At 34.8% G+C, this 17,010-nt stretch overlaps 1 protein-coding gene across 1 annotated transcript in view; it reads left to right on the top strand.

Annotated features, from left to right (window-relative positions):
• ZBTB20 (zinc finger and BTB domain containing 20) overlaps positions 1 to 17,010 on the top strand; it is a 632,172-nt gene that overhangs the window by 50,240 nt on the left and 564,922 nt on the right. The window contains exon 3 of the mRNA XM_021692619.2: positions 12,547 to 12,592. The gene's annotated coding sequence lies outside the window, so the exon portion shown is untranslated. The remainder of the gene's footprint in view (positions 1 to 12,546; positions 12,593 to 17,010) is intronic.

The raw sequence follows: 17,010 nt of genomic DNA, 5'->3' as shown, positions 1-17,010 counted from the left end.
CAATTAATAATAAAAGAGTTTTACTTCTTGTATGGAGAAATAAACTTCTAACCAACAACCCACTTGCAAATAACAACCATAAACTCGGAACAAAAGCAAAATAAGACAAAATACAATGATCTGAAGGTTTTGGAGAGTGGACAATAGTAGGAAGATTTTAGAAGAGAGCTGAAACTTGGATTAAGCCACTGGCATGGAGTGGGGTGCGTTTTATATTTTTGTGGCTTTTCCCGGGGATATCTGCAGTTGTAGTGGCAACAGGGCAACTAAACTCCAAAAGAAGGCCCACTGCTTTCTGGAGGAAACCTGGCAAAGAGTACAGATGCCAGAGAGTGAGGGGCAACTCAGGAAATGAAAGAGATAGACATGAGGGACCTCAAATTCTGTATATAAACTGTGCCTAACTCTGGCTGACTCCTGAACAACATATGTCTAGGACATACTGAAAGCAATCAACTGAGAACAGAACAGGACAGAGTTTGCAATTTGAGACTAACCAAGTTAATGTCCTGCTAAAACAAAAATATCAGGATTCTCTGGCTCTGTATAACAGAATTCAGAGTATCCACAATTAACATTGACAGTGTCCCAGATAAAACCCCAAATTAGTTCAAATACAAACAAAACAAAATGAAAAAAAAAAAAACCCAACAAATTCTGTTTCTCAAAAGAAAGGAAAATCTACAGATGACAATCCTGAAAAGACCCAGATGTTGGAATTATCAGGCAAGAAAATTAAAATAGCTATTACAACTATGCTCAATGAGGTAAAAGAAAATGTTGTTGAAATTAATAAAAAGTAGGAAATCTCAAAGAGAAATTTATATTTCTCTTATATATATATGAACATATAACCAAATGGAAAGTTTAGAATAGAAAAATACATTATCTGAAGTAAAGTATTAATAGATTTAATAGCATAATGGAGGTGAACTTGAAGATAGATCAATAAAAAGCATCCTATCTAAAAAGGAGTGAAAGTATGGAAAAAGTAAGTAGACTCTCAGAAGACTGAAGGACATTTAAAAAGATCAAGCATATAGGTAACTGAAGAATAAGAATGAGGCAGAAAAAAATATTTTAATATTTTAAGAATAAAGGTCAAAACTTCCCTGTAAAGGACATACACAGATTCAAGAAGTTTAGTGAGCTCCAAACAATAAATTTGAAGAAAACAATGCCTAGGAATATCATAATAAAACTGCTGAAAGCCAAAATTGTATTGCATTAAAAATCAGATTTAGTGTTATAAAGACATAATGTTCTATTTGAATGTAGTTTTAAAAAGATGAGGAAACAGTGGAAGGTAGTATTTAAGTAATAGGCTTTAGTCTGCTAACACCAAACTCTGCCACTTATTAGCTCTGTGACCTTGAGCCAGTTTATTGTCTCAAAGAGAAGAGCATCACTTGACCATCACTTTCTTCTTTTATAAAATGGTGATAAAGATGAAAATAAAACTGTCTTACCTGGCATATGTAGAGATTAAATTATATATACAAAACTCTTGGCAAAGCACCTCGTAGGAGGTATATAAATGATAGCTATTGTTACCTTTTTTCCCTGAGTGTTCTCTGCTTGGTTGTACCTCTTAATCTTCATTATTGCAAATAATTTTCCTTTCTCATGACACCTGTCTCTAGTTTTGATATCAATTTTTAATAGTCTTATACAATAAGTTGAGATACTTTCCTGTTTTCTCTGGTAGTTTTTGTAACATAGATCATAACTGGGTTTGAAGGTTTATTAAATGTCTTCAAATGTATTTGGGCCTGGTGTGTGTGTATGTATGTGTGTGTGTTTATGTAGGTTTCCAACTACTTAGGGAATGTTTTTATTTATAGTATTCTATGTAAGTTTTCTAGCTCCTCTCAAGCCAGTTATATTTTTCTTTTTTCTTTTCTTTTCTTCTTTCTTCTTTCCTTCCTTTTTTTTTGGGGGGGGGGGAGAGGGTCGGAGGGAGAGGGAGAATTTTAAGCAGTTTCACGCCCAGTGCTGAGACTGAGGTGGGGCTCGATCTCACAACACTGAGATCATGACCTGAGCTAAAATCAAGAGTCAGACACTTGGGCGCCTGGGTGGCTCAGTCGTTAAGCGTCTGCCTTCGGCTCAGGTCATGATCCCAGGGTCCTGGGATCGAGTCCCACATCGGGCTCCCTATTTGGCGGGAAGCCTGCTTCTCCCTCTCCCACTCCCCCTGCTTGTTCCCTCTCTTGCTGTGCCTCTCTCTGTCAAATAAATAAATAAAATCTTAAAAAAAAAAAAAAGAGTCAGACACTTAACCGACCGAGCCACCAAGGCTCCTGCCAGTTATATTTTTCAATAAAATTGTCTTTTCATATAAGTTCTAAAATAGCTTGAATATTTAGCTTAAGTAATAGCATAAAGTTGTACAGAGTATTCAGTAATTAGTTTAAATCTCTAAGCAGATTTGTTCTTTTTTCCCTTTTTAATGCTGTTTATTCATACCTTCTCTTTTTAATAAAACTTCCCAACAATTTGTTTATTAGTCTTTTCAAAGAATCAAATTTTATTTTGTTAACTGTTGTTAGGTCTGTTTTTTATTTCAGTTATTTCTGATACCATTTTGTTATTTTTCTGCTTTTACATTTTTGGTTTTATTTTATTGTACCTTTTCTAACTTGATAATTTTAGTTTTTTCTTTTTAACATAAAAATCTAAAGCTATACATTTTCCTTTGCTTTTCTTTTTAACATAAAAATCTAAAGCTGTACATTTCCTTTGCTTTCCTTTGCATCCCTTGAGTTTGTTATATGTTGTGTTTGTTTTCATTAAGTTTTACAGATTTTCTATAATTTTTAAATTTTCATTATTCTTTGACCTGTGATTTATATGAAGCTTTAATTTAAGGAAAAATTCCAATTATTGGAGGTATTTAGGGGGCAGAGCATGTTTTTGTTATTAAAATCTGAATTTAACTGTGCTTAGAGGAGATAATATAATGATTTTAATTCTTTAGTATATGTTGAGACTTACTTTGTGGCTTGATATAGGGTCAATCATTGTACATTTTTCATGTGTGTTTGGAAGACATGTATATCTTTTAATTCTTAAGTGCAGGGCTTTATATTTGTTAATTAGATCTGCCTTATTAAATTACCATTACTCTTTTTGACCTGCTTACTCTTGCAATTAAAGATAGAAATATGACCAAGTTTTGTATTATTGAGAAATAGAAATCAGACTGAGAATTTGCTGTTTGTGTTTTACGTATTTTACATCTATGCTGTTAGATGCTTAGACAGTTTATTGTATCTTGTTGATGAACTGTTTCACTTTCATTATTTAATGACCATCTTTATTCTTTAATAATGCTTTTACTTAGAATCTAGTTTATTAAACATTAATATGCCTATCTTAGTTTTTACTATTCTTGTAGTTTCAAACATTCTCTCTCATAAACAGCATGTAATAGGACTTTTTAAAATTCAAACTGCCCTCATTCTCAAATACTTTTTAGACGCATGTTAGATCTTTTTATTTTGTCTTTTATATCCCTTAGTCTCTTACTTATGTTTTTCATCTTTTTATTCTGAGTAAATTCCTTGGAATTATATTTCAGTTCAGTAATGTTTCCTTTAGCTGCATTTAATGTGATATAGCCTCATTTCAGGTATTAATTTTAGTAAAAATTCAATTCTATGAATGTCTTCCTTTTTTAATCAAATCTGCCTTTTTTATGTTTTTTTCTCCTTATTTTGTCCTTTTTCTTTTAAGATTTCTTATCATTTTTAGTGTTTGTCCCACTAAAGTCTGAGATTAATATTCTGTCACTTCAGATCTTAAGACTGTATTCTGTTCATTTTCTAACTTACTGTTCATGTTTGATATAAAACACTGACTGACTTATGGAAAAACCTTTCTTTATGTGTTTGACATTTTTGATATGTGAATACTTCTTCATTGTGGGGTTATTTTTCTATGAGATTCCCACATGGCCTGGGTTGTTGAAGGTGTCCTAGCAGAACAGATTTGCTTCTTCTAGGTATCCAGGTATATTACTTGGTTGCCATTCTCTGTGATCGCAGTTATTGTAAACCTTTGTGTCCCTGAGATCCCCTGATTATTAATGAATTAGATAACATGCCTGGGTGTTGTGGTAGCATCATAATAATATGCCAGATGCCCTGTCCTTTGTATTCCTTTTTCTTTCTATCATTTTGGAATTTTAACTTCTTTCTCATGAGATCAAACATTCAAAAAAATTGTTTGTATATTTGTTTGTGTGTTTTCTCTTTTAAATATAGCACCTCTGGGGCGCCTGGGTGGCTCAGTCATTAAGCGTCTGCCCTCGGCTCAGGTCATGATCCCAGGGTCCTGGGATCGAGTCCCACATCGGGCTCCCTGCTCTGCGGGAAGCCTGCTTCTCCCTCTCATACTCCCCCTGCTTGTGTTTCTGCTCTCACTATGTCTCTCTCTGTCAAATAAGTAAATAAAATCTTAAAAAAAAAAAAATATAGCACCTCTGTGTGAAAGGAATATTTCTCTGTGACTCTAGCCTGATATTTTATAGGAAACAGAAGAGCATACTCTTTCCAGAGGGCCTTTCTACTTCTGTTCCTTTGGGTTGAATACCTTTTCTCCAAGAATATCTTCCTAATTCATTCACTCATTTGTTTCAGGTCTTTACCTGAATGTGATCTTTCAATGATATCATCACTGGTTACCCTATCTAAAATTTTATCCCCAACTCCCCCATTCCAACATTTATTTCTCCCTTCCTAGCTTTATTTTACTTCCTTAGCATGGACCATTGTCTATCATTCTACATATTTTTTTCTATATATTCTATTCTATATATTCTCTCTCTCTATATATATATATATTCTATACATTCCATTTCTATATATTCTATTCTATATTGCTTGTAGTCACTTGCCACCCAAAAATATAATCTCCATGAGATCAGACGTTTTCATCTATTTTGTTCATTCCTATGTCTTCACTACCTAGAAAAATGACTGGTACATAGTAAATAATAAATTTTTGTTTAATAAATGAATGAAATAAATGACTGCATATGGGGTGCCTATCCCTCTATACTGGTGATGCTATAAAAGGAAGAAAAATAGGCATAGTTTCAGCCCTCATGAAGATGACAGTCTTGAAGAGAACATAGACTTAAAAAACCATTTTATCACCACAGGTGGGCAAAGACTATAAATTCAAATGGACTCTTTCGATGAACTTTTTGATACCAGATGGGCATTTCTTGAGGTGGAAGTATGGAGGCATGGTGGTTAATTTTGGTATGCAATGCATCAAGACCTCTTATCCTCTTTCTTTTTTTATTATTATTATGTTATGTTAATCACCATACATTACATCATTAGTTTTTGATGTAGTGTTCCATGATTCATTGTTTGTGTATAACACCCAGTGCTCCATGCAAAACGTGCCCTCTTTAAGACCCATCACCATCTTATCCTCTTTCTTTATGTAAGAACAGACCAAAAAATACACACACACACACACACACAGAGAGAGAGAGAGACTAGAAAGATAATGATTTAGAAAATAATTTTACTGAGGGAGCTGATGTAAGTCTGACTAAAGCAGTAAGAAAAATGAAAGCACTGGAGTGTGAAAAAAGAATTTCCAATAAAGTTTTCATGATACCAAGTTTCTTCTTCTTCAGTGTTGGTAACCACTGTTTGATAAGCACAGAATGCAAAGAAAGGGCCCAACTCTACATTCTGCTGCCTTGTAATTGTACCTAAAGAGCAAGTACACATTTGCCTTTTATAACTCTGCAGGTAGTACATCCAGGAGGATATGCTCTTACTTTATCATAGTAAATAATAAAGTTCATGGCTATATTTACACAGGCTGAGTTTCCAGCATGTGAAATCATGGGAAGAATGTTAAACCTCTAATATGTGTTTAATGTACATTTCAGTTGATTTTTCTCCTAACTATAATAGTAGCAATTATTTTATTTATATGTGGGGAAGGCTGTGTCACCTAAGGGAAAAGCTAATAAATTTCTTGGCAATTTTTCTGTCATGTTAAAATCTCTTTCCATTTCTAACTGTTGTTACATTCCTACTACTCCGTCTTATGTTTTTTAGTTATAGTCCCCAGCACCTACTTTTTTTTCTTCCTTTAAGCTCTTGTTTCTTCCATTTTTCTCTATCTAAAATGTCTGTTCCTGGGCTTTTAGTCAAATTATCTATCTTGCTGCAGACTGGCTGGCCAATGCAAAAAAACTAATTTGTAATGAGCCCCTTTTCCTAAATGCCATAAAATATACTACCAGCTGCTTTCACATATATAATCTCATTCAATTGCCATTAAAAACTCTGTGTGTTAGATAAAATCCCCCCATTTTAAATAAGATGAAACTGAGTATTAGGGCAATTATGTAAGTTCCCCTAGGATACACACTTAGTAAGCTGGAATTCAAACCCCAAACTTCTGATTGGAAGTGGTTGCTGTTCTCATTATAATTACATTGCTTCTCCTAGATATTCCACCTTCAGCCTACCTAGAATTGCTTTTGAAATTTTTCTGATTTGCCAATGATTGAATGGTACTTATAATAAAAGCGTTCTTACAGCACTGAGGTTTCCATGTGGTAGACAGAATTGGAATGGAGAAAAAAAAGATAGGGGTTGCTGTTACCTACCTAATTTTACAGTCTTTTTCCATTGAAAGCTGCTGCTCCAAATCTCGTATTTATGCATCTGACTAATAGTTATTGAGTGTTTTTTGTGTGTCAGGCACTAAACTAGACCCCAGATATAGAATGCCAAACAAAATAATGTGGCCTCTATGGAGTGTACAACCTAGTGGGGCAAAAGAAAATAAACACATAAACCAATAACCACACGGATAATTCAAACTGTCATAAATGCTACAAAAGAAAATAATGGTAAGATCTGTCATCAGTTGGAGGTGGCCCCTCAGAGAGAGTAAAAGAACCACACAATTCGTCAGGGACTGCAGAACTCTTTCAGGGAACTCTGACTCAGCTTCTACCATACCATACCAGCTGTCTGTTAACAAGAGGGATTTGGAGCACTCACCCCTGTCCACCCTGGGGCCAAACCAACCAGACTTTCTAATCTGTTATGAACATTTGAGACTAGGACTCTTATCATTCGGTTTTGTACTGATTAAGAGGAAAAGTAGGATGGAAAGTAAAAGAGGTTCAGAAGGTCAGTCCTTTAAATATTGAAAAATAATTTGTTTAGGAATGTAATTCCTTAATTTTTTTATGCAGTGTGAATTTCCTTAATCTTCAGGAATAGATGGTAACACAATTCATTCAACATTTCTTTAACTGGTAATTAAGCCATACCTACTATTTTTTAGGTGTTGTGCTAAGGACTAGAGATGTAATAGTGAATAAGACAAAACCCCTGTTCACATGCCTATAGTCTTCTGTAAAAGACAATTACAATGCAGTGTTATGCTTATTATGACAAGATTAAGGACAGGACATCAGATGCTGGAGGAGGAAAATATCTAAACTGATACTCCAGGGATGTGTACATGCAGGTCAGTAGAATTTTCACATTGCCTGAGAATAAATCCTTTCCATAATCATAACTTCAACTTACATTATATATGAGGATATATAATTCTTAATGTTTATCTAAATTCTAGTTTGGTTCATTTTCTTGACTAGCTCTTAAATTTTGATATAAGAATTAAAGTCTTAAAATATCATCTATTTAATAAAACTATTTTCTCTTTAATGTACTGTGAAGTGTGGATTACAGAATAGTTATTTATAGTATATTATAGATCAGATTTCTATGTGAGAGTTCAAATTCATCATATTTATACATAAAATTTGATATTAAACTTTATAAAATAGCATTTTTTATAAGCTTAGTTTTTCATACATGTAGTGGCTTTATTATAGCCAGTCTGACCTAAGGTGTAGACAGACCAACTGTGCTCTTGACCTAATGGGTATTTATCGTGTGATTTCCTTTTCCTTCCTTATTGCCCTTTATCTATTTCCAGTTCACAGGGTTGATACTTAGATAACTGTTGCTTCTCATACTTCCTCTTTCTGATAGGAAGAGAGATTTGTTTAAATGTGAAGGGCTAAATGTAGCTTAGTAATTTATGAAAATAAGCATAATTAAGTAGTTTTTCAAGTCTACTTTTAAAATTATAATTCCTCTTACCCTTCATAGGCTTTCTGTTCAGATAAAACCACAGAAATTAGAGCACCTCAATTTTAAAAAAATGAAATTGGTTTTATTGATGATTAAATTCAACATATTATAATAACAATATAATAATGATAGAGCACTCAGCTCGGCTCAGTAGTGGGTCCAGAAGTAAACACATATGAAATAAAATAAAAATATTTTGGTTTACAAAGTGTCTTTTCTCAAAATAGGTGACACTTAAAATGTAAAGCACTTAAAATGTTCCTAAGGATGCTCTCTTGGTCACTGGGGAAGTAGTTTGTGGTCTAAATTTAGGTCTAGAGCTCTTTTATGGAGCCACTGGCCCCTACAGACTCTGCTGAGGCCCTTTTCAGTGCCTTAAATGAATTAGCTATTTGATTTATTAATGGCCCACGAGGCACCACTGAGTACCCCCCTCTTCCATCTCTAGCCAGGCCTAACCAGTATGGAGGGAAGATAAACTTTCCTGCACTTCACAGCACAGAATTGGACTTATTCAGTTCCCACTGGGGAATACAACTGTGCCAACCTGGAAGTAAAAAGAACTTAACACAAATCCTCTATAGTATATCTCCATCTGGAATGGTGCTGATAGCAACTTCACCCTCATGTGACCCAAACCATTCTAGGGATTATATCATCTGCATGGGATTCTGAAGACTCCATTTAACAATTCTGGATCAGTGCTGTCCTCCAAATCAAAAGAGAAATAAGGACTGTCAGAACAACATCATTATTGCTTCACTTACATATTCCAAACCAGGAGAGAAAAACTGACTATAATATTTTTTACTTTTGTTTGCAAACCTTGTATTATTTGTGAGCCCAGGTCATTTGCAGGGTCTCTTTAGAAAACATAAAAAGGTGATTCTGCCACTTGTGATTGACTGTTAAGGAGCCCACAACATCTTGGCCTCATTCCCATTGAATCATTATATTTATTTCATCCTTATTTTCTATTCCCTAATTGTTTCAGTAAAGTATGGAAAATAAGCCTTCATTTTTCACTCAGAAAATGGACAGTATTGCTGCACATAATACTGAGCTCCTACTGTCTTCCTCTTCAATAATAGGAATGGTGCTTTAAAAGGCTGGTTAGGGTTGCTTATTGTGGCTGTTACTATTGTTACAGTGTTTCCTGATTCAGAGCTACTCGGTGAATATCCAGCACCTGACTGGCTCTTGGATGAGCTGTGGAATATAGAGTGGTATCTTGAGTAAGCCATCTTTCTATCTCCTTACTCCTGCTTAGGTTAGCACTTTAGCTCAAAGGGACAGATATCCTCTCCTTTTCTCAACAACTAGAGCAGTACTAATAGCTTCCCTTCAGCAATGCTTACTTTATAGCAGGCACTGTGCTAGTTCCTTTACATGCCTATAACATGTAATAGGCACAAATAATCCTATAGGGTAGGTAACATGATCTTCATTTTATAGACAGGGAAAGTGTCACTTGCTCGAGACCACATGATTGAAGAGAGCTGGAATTTGATTCCAGGTTTGTCTGATGGCAAAAGCTAATCACTTAACCACTGTGCTACCTCATATAACTGCTGCTGTGTGGAACTCTGTGAGCTCCAGATCAACAGATCATTGATCACGACAAGCTTCTCTTCGTCCTTGTTACACTTTGCACAAGCTGACCCCACTGACCAAACCTTAAAACCATTGTGTGTTGCTTTGGAGGGGCAAGTGCTGGTTACATTTATGGTTACGGGCAAAAGAAAGCTGAACTGCTATTAAGAGAAGCTCTGTGCTGCATCACTTTATCTACACAACAAAAATGGTCTCACCCACCCCCATCACCACCTTGGCTGTTAGAGATCCCCTCAGCTTCCGTCTGTCCACTCCTATCTCCCTCCTTTCCCTGGTAGTGTCACAACAGTGTTTTTGGCAAGGTTAGCAAGTGGTTGTCAATAAATTAACTATAGCTTGTTAATAATTGTACATATGTTTTGTGTGGCCTTAGATAATCTAAGACAGGCTTAGACATCTGGCATCTGAGGTTGGATTAATATGTCTCCATACCTGGTCTCCTATATATAATTCTCTATTAACAAATAGTAGATCATATAAGAAACAAAATTAAATACTTAAAGGAATTTATTAGGCATTTTATAAGTGATATACACTCATGTACTCATGACTCTTTCTTGAATGGTACCTGAATATCAGTTTTTGTGCAATAGTATGAAAGAATAAGCCTGATGTGTGTTTTCTTGTTTTAAAATGTACCATATCTATCACAAATACCTTAAACTGTATTGTGTTTACATCTCTATATGAACTGTATGTACATATTTCTTGTTTTGGTTTTTTGTTTTTAAGACTTTATTTATTAAGAACAGTTTTGGGTTTCCAGCAAAAATAATAGAAAGATATATGAGCATATTTTTTAGCACTTTTTAAATTTTATTTTTATTATGTTATGTTAATCACCATACATTACATCATTAGTTTTTGATGTAGTGTTCCATGATTCATTGTTTGCGTATAATACCCAGTGCTCCATTCAGTACGTTTTCTAGCACTTTTAAATAGTTAGCTCTATGAGGGTAAGATATGTTCTGTTTTATCTTTTAGCATATAATAATGCCAAATACAACACTTTGCATGTACTAGATGCTCACTAAATATTGTTGACTTAGTGAATAAATTAGTCTGTAATAGGTTGAACAGATTTGCAGTCTAAATTGTTCTTGCCATCATTTCACTCTGCATAATTAAAGAAGTTTAAGATGATTAAAAATGTGTCATTGAATTACTGGTGTAGATTCTGAAGCAGTGGGATGAAAGAGACCCTGGCTGTACCCCTCTGAGGAAGCAGGGAAGATGAGTTTCTCACTGTAGGTATGCTTAGTGGATTTTATGTGTGACTGAATTAATTTATTTCACTTAGGAAGGTTAGATTTATGATTTCCATATGGCACTCTATAACTTTTTTCTTTTATTCCTACCCTGCCAGCTAATATCTTTTCCTATTACAAGAGTAATATTTATTATAGAGACTATATGCAAAAGTAAAAAGCAAAAATTAAAATTATCTGTATCTACCTAAGATATAATCATTCTTAATATTTTTGTATGTTCTTTCTGTTTTTTCCTCCTCTACACAATTTCATTATGTCCATGCAGTTGGTACCCTATATGTTTATATAACATTAAAGTACCACAAGTTACCTTTTGGATTGTTGCAAAACATTCCTTTACATGGATGTGCTAAAGTAATTATTTAATTACTTTTTCCACTGTTGGACATTTAGTTTGCTTTTAGTTTTTTGCTATCATAAACATTTTTCTTTTGTAGATTTATGCTTTTCAGTCATATAAGATAGATTCCTAGAACTAAAGTTACTGAGTAAAAATTTTGAACTTTAAGTTCTTGATACATATTACCCAATAGTTTCCCAGAAATTTTTTAGCAATTCAGTCCTGTCAGAAGTGTATGAAGATGGTGTTTCACTGAATCACCATAAAAAAAAAATTACTTCCTCTACACACTTTTAAGCAAGTGTGTAGACCTACTGACTTTAATATGTTACCTTCATTGACTATGCTTAGACGTGTATAAATTAAACACTTCAGTTTGCTTTCAGAAAGAATTACGGAATATTTTTAAGGGTCCAAGTAGTCCAGAGACCACATGTTGCAATGCAGTTTCCACCTACACACAAATATGTTTCAGGTCTAATTGTAAACTCTGCGTACTTTGAGCTGGGTTTATGTTGTCTTCTGTATTGATACCAACTTCACTGGCAGTTTTCTCGAAGTGTGCCAGGTTGAGGCATTATATCTGGTGTGACTTTAGCGTTCCCTCTTGTAGCGAAACAATCTCATTTCTGTTTGCTGTTGTAACCTAAAGTTAATGAACGTTCAAAGTTTACTTTTATTTATTTATTTATGCACGTTTGTGGACTGCTCTACAAAAGCACCTTTCTTCCTCACCAGTGTTCTATCCAAACTGAGTGCAGATGAATCTGAGTGGTTTCGTTTTAGAGAGTAGCAGTCATATTTGTTTTAGGAAGGCAATAGTTTTGGAAGAATACCAAAAAAAAAAAAAAAATCATTTTTAAGTGTTTGCTTCATCCTCCAGTGAAACCGTTTTCATTTTAGGGGCCATGGTGAGTCTTAGTCCCTTGCTGGTACTTGTTTTTGATAACACTGCTAAGGGACTCTTCATGTGTGTTGATTCACACATATGAATTTGGGGTGGTCTGAAATATCCGCTGGGGAAAATATAGATATAAAATTATTCACCTCTTTAAGGACTGCAGTCTTTTCTACTTCTCTGCAGAAACTGCCTCAGCATAAATACTGGCTCCACTTAGAAAATTAATTTTTACTTATATGATATATTTGTTTTGCATTGCAGAGTGCCTGATAAATTGCATGTCTGTCTGTGCCCCATAGCTGCACAGGTATGTATATGAATTACCTATAGTTATGTAAATCTGTGTATTAACTGACAAGTTACTAGTTTTGTGTATTAAAATTGCTTACAGATTTCATAATGTGAAAATGTTAATTTTTGAGTACTTATAAATATTGACAGCTTCAAAGGAGAGTGAATTTTATACATACCTTGCATTTCACTCTATTGTAAGAATCAAATAAACATTTCTAAGATTTGATGAGGCAGAATAATTTTAATTACAAAGCATTCATCTGGTGAAGAGATTAGAGAGTGTTTTATGGAACTGTATTATTAAAGCGACTGCTGTTATGGGGTCAGAGACTATTGCAAAACCACTGTTTTTGACATTAATGTTTTATTTTCAAACTTTTTTTTTGTCACTTTGGAGTTTATTTTCTGTGGTGGTTTTAGGTAAGGAGTAGTTGCAGATATACTGGTCTGCTGCACTGTCTCAAGCGCTAGAGGAATGGAAAAAAAAATGTTTGCACCTGTTTAAAATCTCAACCGTGCAGTGTTGTGGTTCCTGGGCAACAGGCAGGAATTCTCAAAAGCTTGGTTGCACCTGCTCAATTGTTTCTTACAGCTGTGTCATATGAGTGAGCGCACAGAGAAGCTTGTTAGCAGTTTGCTCTAGCTGTTACGTATTTTGTGTACTCTGAGTTTGGAAGATTCTTATTTGATGTAGACCTTGAACTATTACCTGGTTTATTATAAAACTCACTATTTTCTCTAAATCCTTCATCCTGAGCCTCAACTATTTTTTTTTTTAATAGCTGTTGACTGCCCTAGATAATGTGCATGTTAACTTCTCTAAAGGATACCTGGGGAAAGTAGATCTCTCTAGATTACTGGGTGAATAATAATTTTTGTCCTGGTAGAGACATTTTGTGTTTGGCTCAGTTTCACCATGTTGGCAACCCCACTATGTGAGACTGGATGTAGTTATTGATCCATTTAGCTGAACAGATTTGAAAGCATTTGGCTATTAGTGGACACATGGGGCATATTCAGAACATTTAAGTGTATATTGTAAGATGATTTCTTGATTTGTGCATGTGTCTGTTGCAGTTGGGTGGAAGTGAGAGAGGAAAAAAAAGTAAAACTTACTTAATGGTAGTCCTAGAAAAGGGTCTAAAATCCGGATGTGGATTTTAAGGCTGGAATATTAACCTTTAGTTTTGCCAAATCCTTGTCACCTGGTATTTTTTCCTAAGTGTTGATGTTTTAGATGTTAATAGCTCTACCTATTTGCTGATAAATATTTACATTTTTAGTATAGACAAGCTATTAGAGACTATAGCTTATACTAATTAGATCAAGTTCTTTAAGTGCAATATAAAAAGTGGCAACTTAATATAAAAAGTATTTAAGTAAATAATATATTTGGTAGTCCCAAATTCCTGATATTGAAAACTTATTCAAATAACTTATTTTCCTTAACAATGCTATATTAATAAAAGGCTAAGAAGTTGCCATTAGTATTTGGTAACAAAAATCTTAGAGCTGGTGTATCTTTTCTTTTTATTGTTCCATTTAAGCTGTTTTTTTGTTTTGTTTTTTAATCACTGTAATATGAACTTAACCTCTTTGGGAGTAGGAAACACAGGTACTGAGATAAGTAGAGGACTTATCCACAGCCTTTTAATACAATGCTTTATACAGAGTAGGTGGTCAGTAAATGTTGAATGAATGCATATATGAATAAAACATGTCTGGAGTTGTATTAGAAATAGAAGAATAAAAAGTCTTAGAAATTTGTTACTTGTTATATATTCTGGAGGGGTCTTTGGACTTCCTTTAGTTCTCATACTGCTGATTGTTAGACAGAGATGAGACTACTGATAAATTCTGTCCTTAAAATGAGAAATGAATATGTAAGAATTGATCCTCATTATAATCAAGGATTTACATAACACTATTTGCAATATGCTTTATATTTATTTTTGCTGACTATGAGAAAAGTCTTTATGCCTATTTTTCACACAACGCTGAGATATTCAATGACTAAGTTCCTTCTCATTTTAGAAATACCTTGCAGCATAGGAATAAACAAATCTTCTGTGTTAATATGATCAATGCCATTGGTTTCCTGAGCAATCACTTTCTCTCCATCTCTCCCTCTCCATCTTTCTATCACCCACCCGCCCGTCTTTCCCAATCTCTACCTCACTGAAAACACAAAAATGAAATGTATGTTAACTTTCTTCGTGTCAGATAAGATCTCTAACTGTTTTTGCTAAACATAAGTAATGGGCCCTGTGTTTACTGTATACATTTTTATAATTATGGTTTCTTTTATTCACTAAATTCTAACTGTAAATAAGTAGAGATGAAGCCAAGTAGAGGTAAGGTCAAAATAGGGTAGTTAAGGCCTGCTTTGGATAGGCCCCTCTAGAGATCCATTTTGTGCTACAGGAGGCAATCGCATGACAATGGCAGAGGGGCTGCAGAATGGGCCAGTGTCTATTGCATCAAAACATTTTGTTTAGGGTTCTCAAATTTGATACCACTAGTTAATGTTATTCATGGGTACCTTTAGGCCTGGAAGTACCTTTCTTCTGGGAACAGTTTTTGTTTCACCTTATTTTATACCAGTGGGTGAGAGGCTAGTATCAAGGGCATTCTTTTTTCCCCAGAACCTTAGTGTAGTAGAATAAACTACATTCCTCTGTTAGTCTCAACATTAGAAATTAAGAGATGAGGCAAGAACATCAGTTGGCTAGAATACTAAACCAGATAACAGTAGCCGCTTCACTGACTTGTACCAAAAAGTATAGTATAGAATCCCCAGGAAGGAGAAATTGCCAAGCCCCAGGATGCCTGGGCATAATTGTAGATTTTTCTGTGACTTCAGGGTTAAAGAAATAAAGGAAGGAAATTAACATTTATTAAGAACATAGCATGTCTAAATATACTTTCTTTTTCCCCTTTCTTCCCCTCCACCCTCCCTTCCTATTTTCTTTTTATTCTACACAGTAAATGGAGGCCTACTATTTGCCAGACACAGTGTTAAGCTAAATGAATAAAGCAAAGTTCCTGTCCTCAGAGAACACACAGAGTAGTACAGGAAACAAAGATATGTCAGTAGAACTCTTTTTGTTTTCACCACTTATTATGAGTATAGACCCAATCAACTTACCTCATCTTTCTGTTCCTTTGTTACTTCTTTGGAAAATTGGAAAAATAATAATGTCTACCTCATCTATTGTTGTGTCGAGTTAAATATCAGACAGTACATGTAAAATTCTTAGTTTGGTGTTGCTCAATAAATCTTAGCTATACTACTATTATTTCTATTACTACCACCACTGCTATAACTTAGATGCCGAAAAAAGACCATCTCATTGCCTGAGAGCAGAGATCCTGGCCTGGGCATTGTCACATAGATTGTCTTAGAGGTTTTATCCAATGGTACCTCTGCTTCTTATACTTTAGAAGAGATTCTCAATGTCAGACAGTGTTAGAACTTGAAGGGACCTTAATGGTCATCTATCTAACATCATTGTTGTATCCATGGTGAGGAAATAAGCTCAGAAAAGTTCATGCACTTGTCAGTGTTATATAGTCTAGTAGGTGAGAGATGCAGAATTTGAACCTGGAGCTCTTGATTCTTGGTCTAGTGTGATACCTCATGTAGAATACCTTCCTACTAGAGATTTGAGAGTTGATTGCCTATCTCCAAGAATTAAATGGACTATGTCAAGTTGCTGGAATACTAATCATAAAAAAGCTATTACTGTACTGAATCTAAAAGACCTTCAGATATTCTTATAATGGGATTAATTTTATCTAAGTTGATTGAAGTTTGTGTTTGTAAATAACTGATTTCTTCTTAAGGAGAATAAACTGAGTCAGATTTAGCAAGACATCTACTATCTATGTGACTTCAGATGCTTTAAAGGAGTCTGAATTGCAAATACCTTTTAGGATATCTGGACTGTAAATCTCTTGCCTGAGTTTGAATTTAGGAGCTTTGGAGTCCAAATGGCCTGCATTGAAATCCCAGTTCTGCACTGCAGTAGCTATGTGACCTGACCAAGGTTGCCTAACCTTACTAAACCTCATTTTTGTCTAAAATGTGGTGATAAGAGCACCTATTTTTTAAATGATAGATGTGAGGATTAAAGTAGATTAGGTATACAAAATGCTTTATTTGGTGTACAACATTCATTAGTATTCCCTACATATTTTTATTTTAAAGATTTTATTTATTTTCTGACAGAGAGACACACAGAGAGAGGGAACACAAGCAGGGGGAGTGGGAGAGGGAGAAGCAGGCTTCCCGCGGAGCAGGGAGCCCAGTGCGGGGCTCGATCCCCAAACCCTGGGATCATGACCTGAGCCGAAGGCAGACGCTTAATGACTGAGCCACCCAGGCACCCCTGTATTCCCTACATACTAATTTTCTCCCCCCCCTTTTTT

This window comes from Neomonachus schauinslandi, chromosome 1 (assembly GCF_002201575.2).
Source record: "Neomonachus schauinslandi chromosome 1, ASM220157v2, whole genome shotgun sequence".
Classification (NCBI taxonomy): domain Eukaryota; kingdom Metazoa; phylum Chordata; class Mammalia; order Carnivora; family Phocidae; genus Neomonachus; species Neomonachus schauinslandi.
The sequence above is the reverse complement of the archived record's forward strand: the minus strand, read 5'-3'. Positions and strand labels throughout refer to the sequence as shown.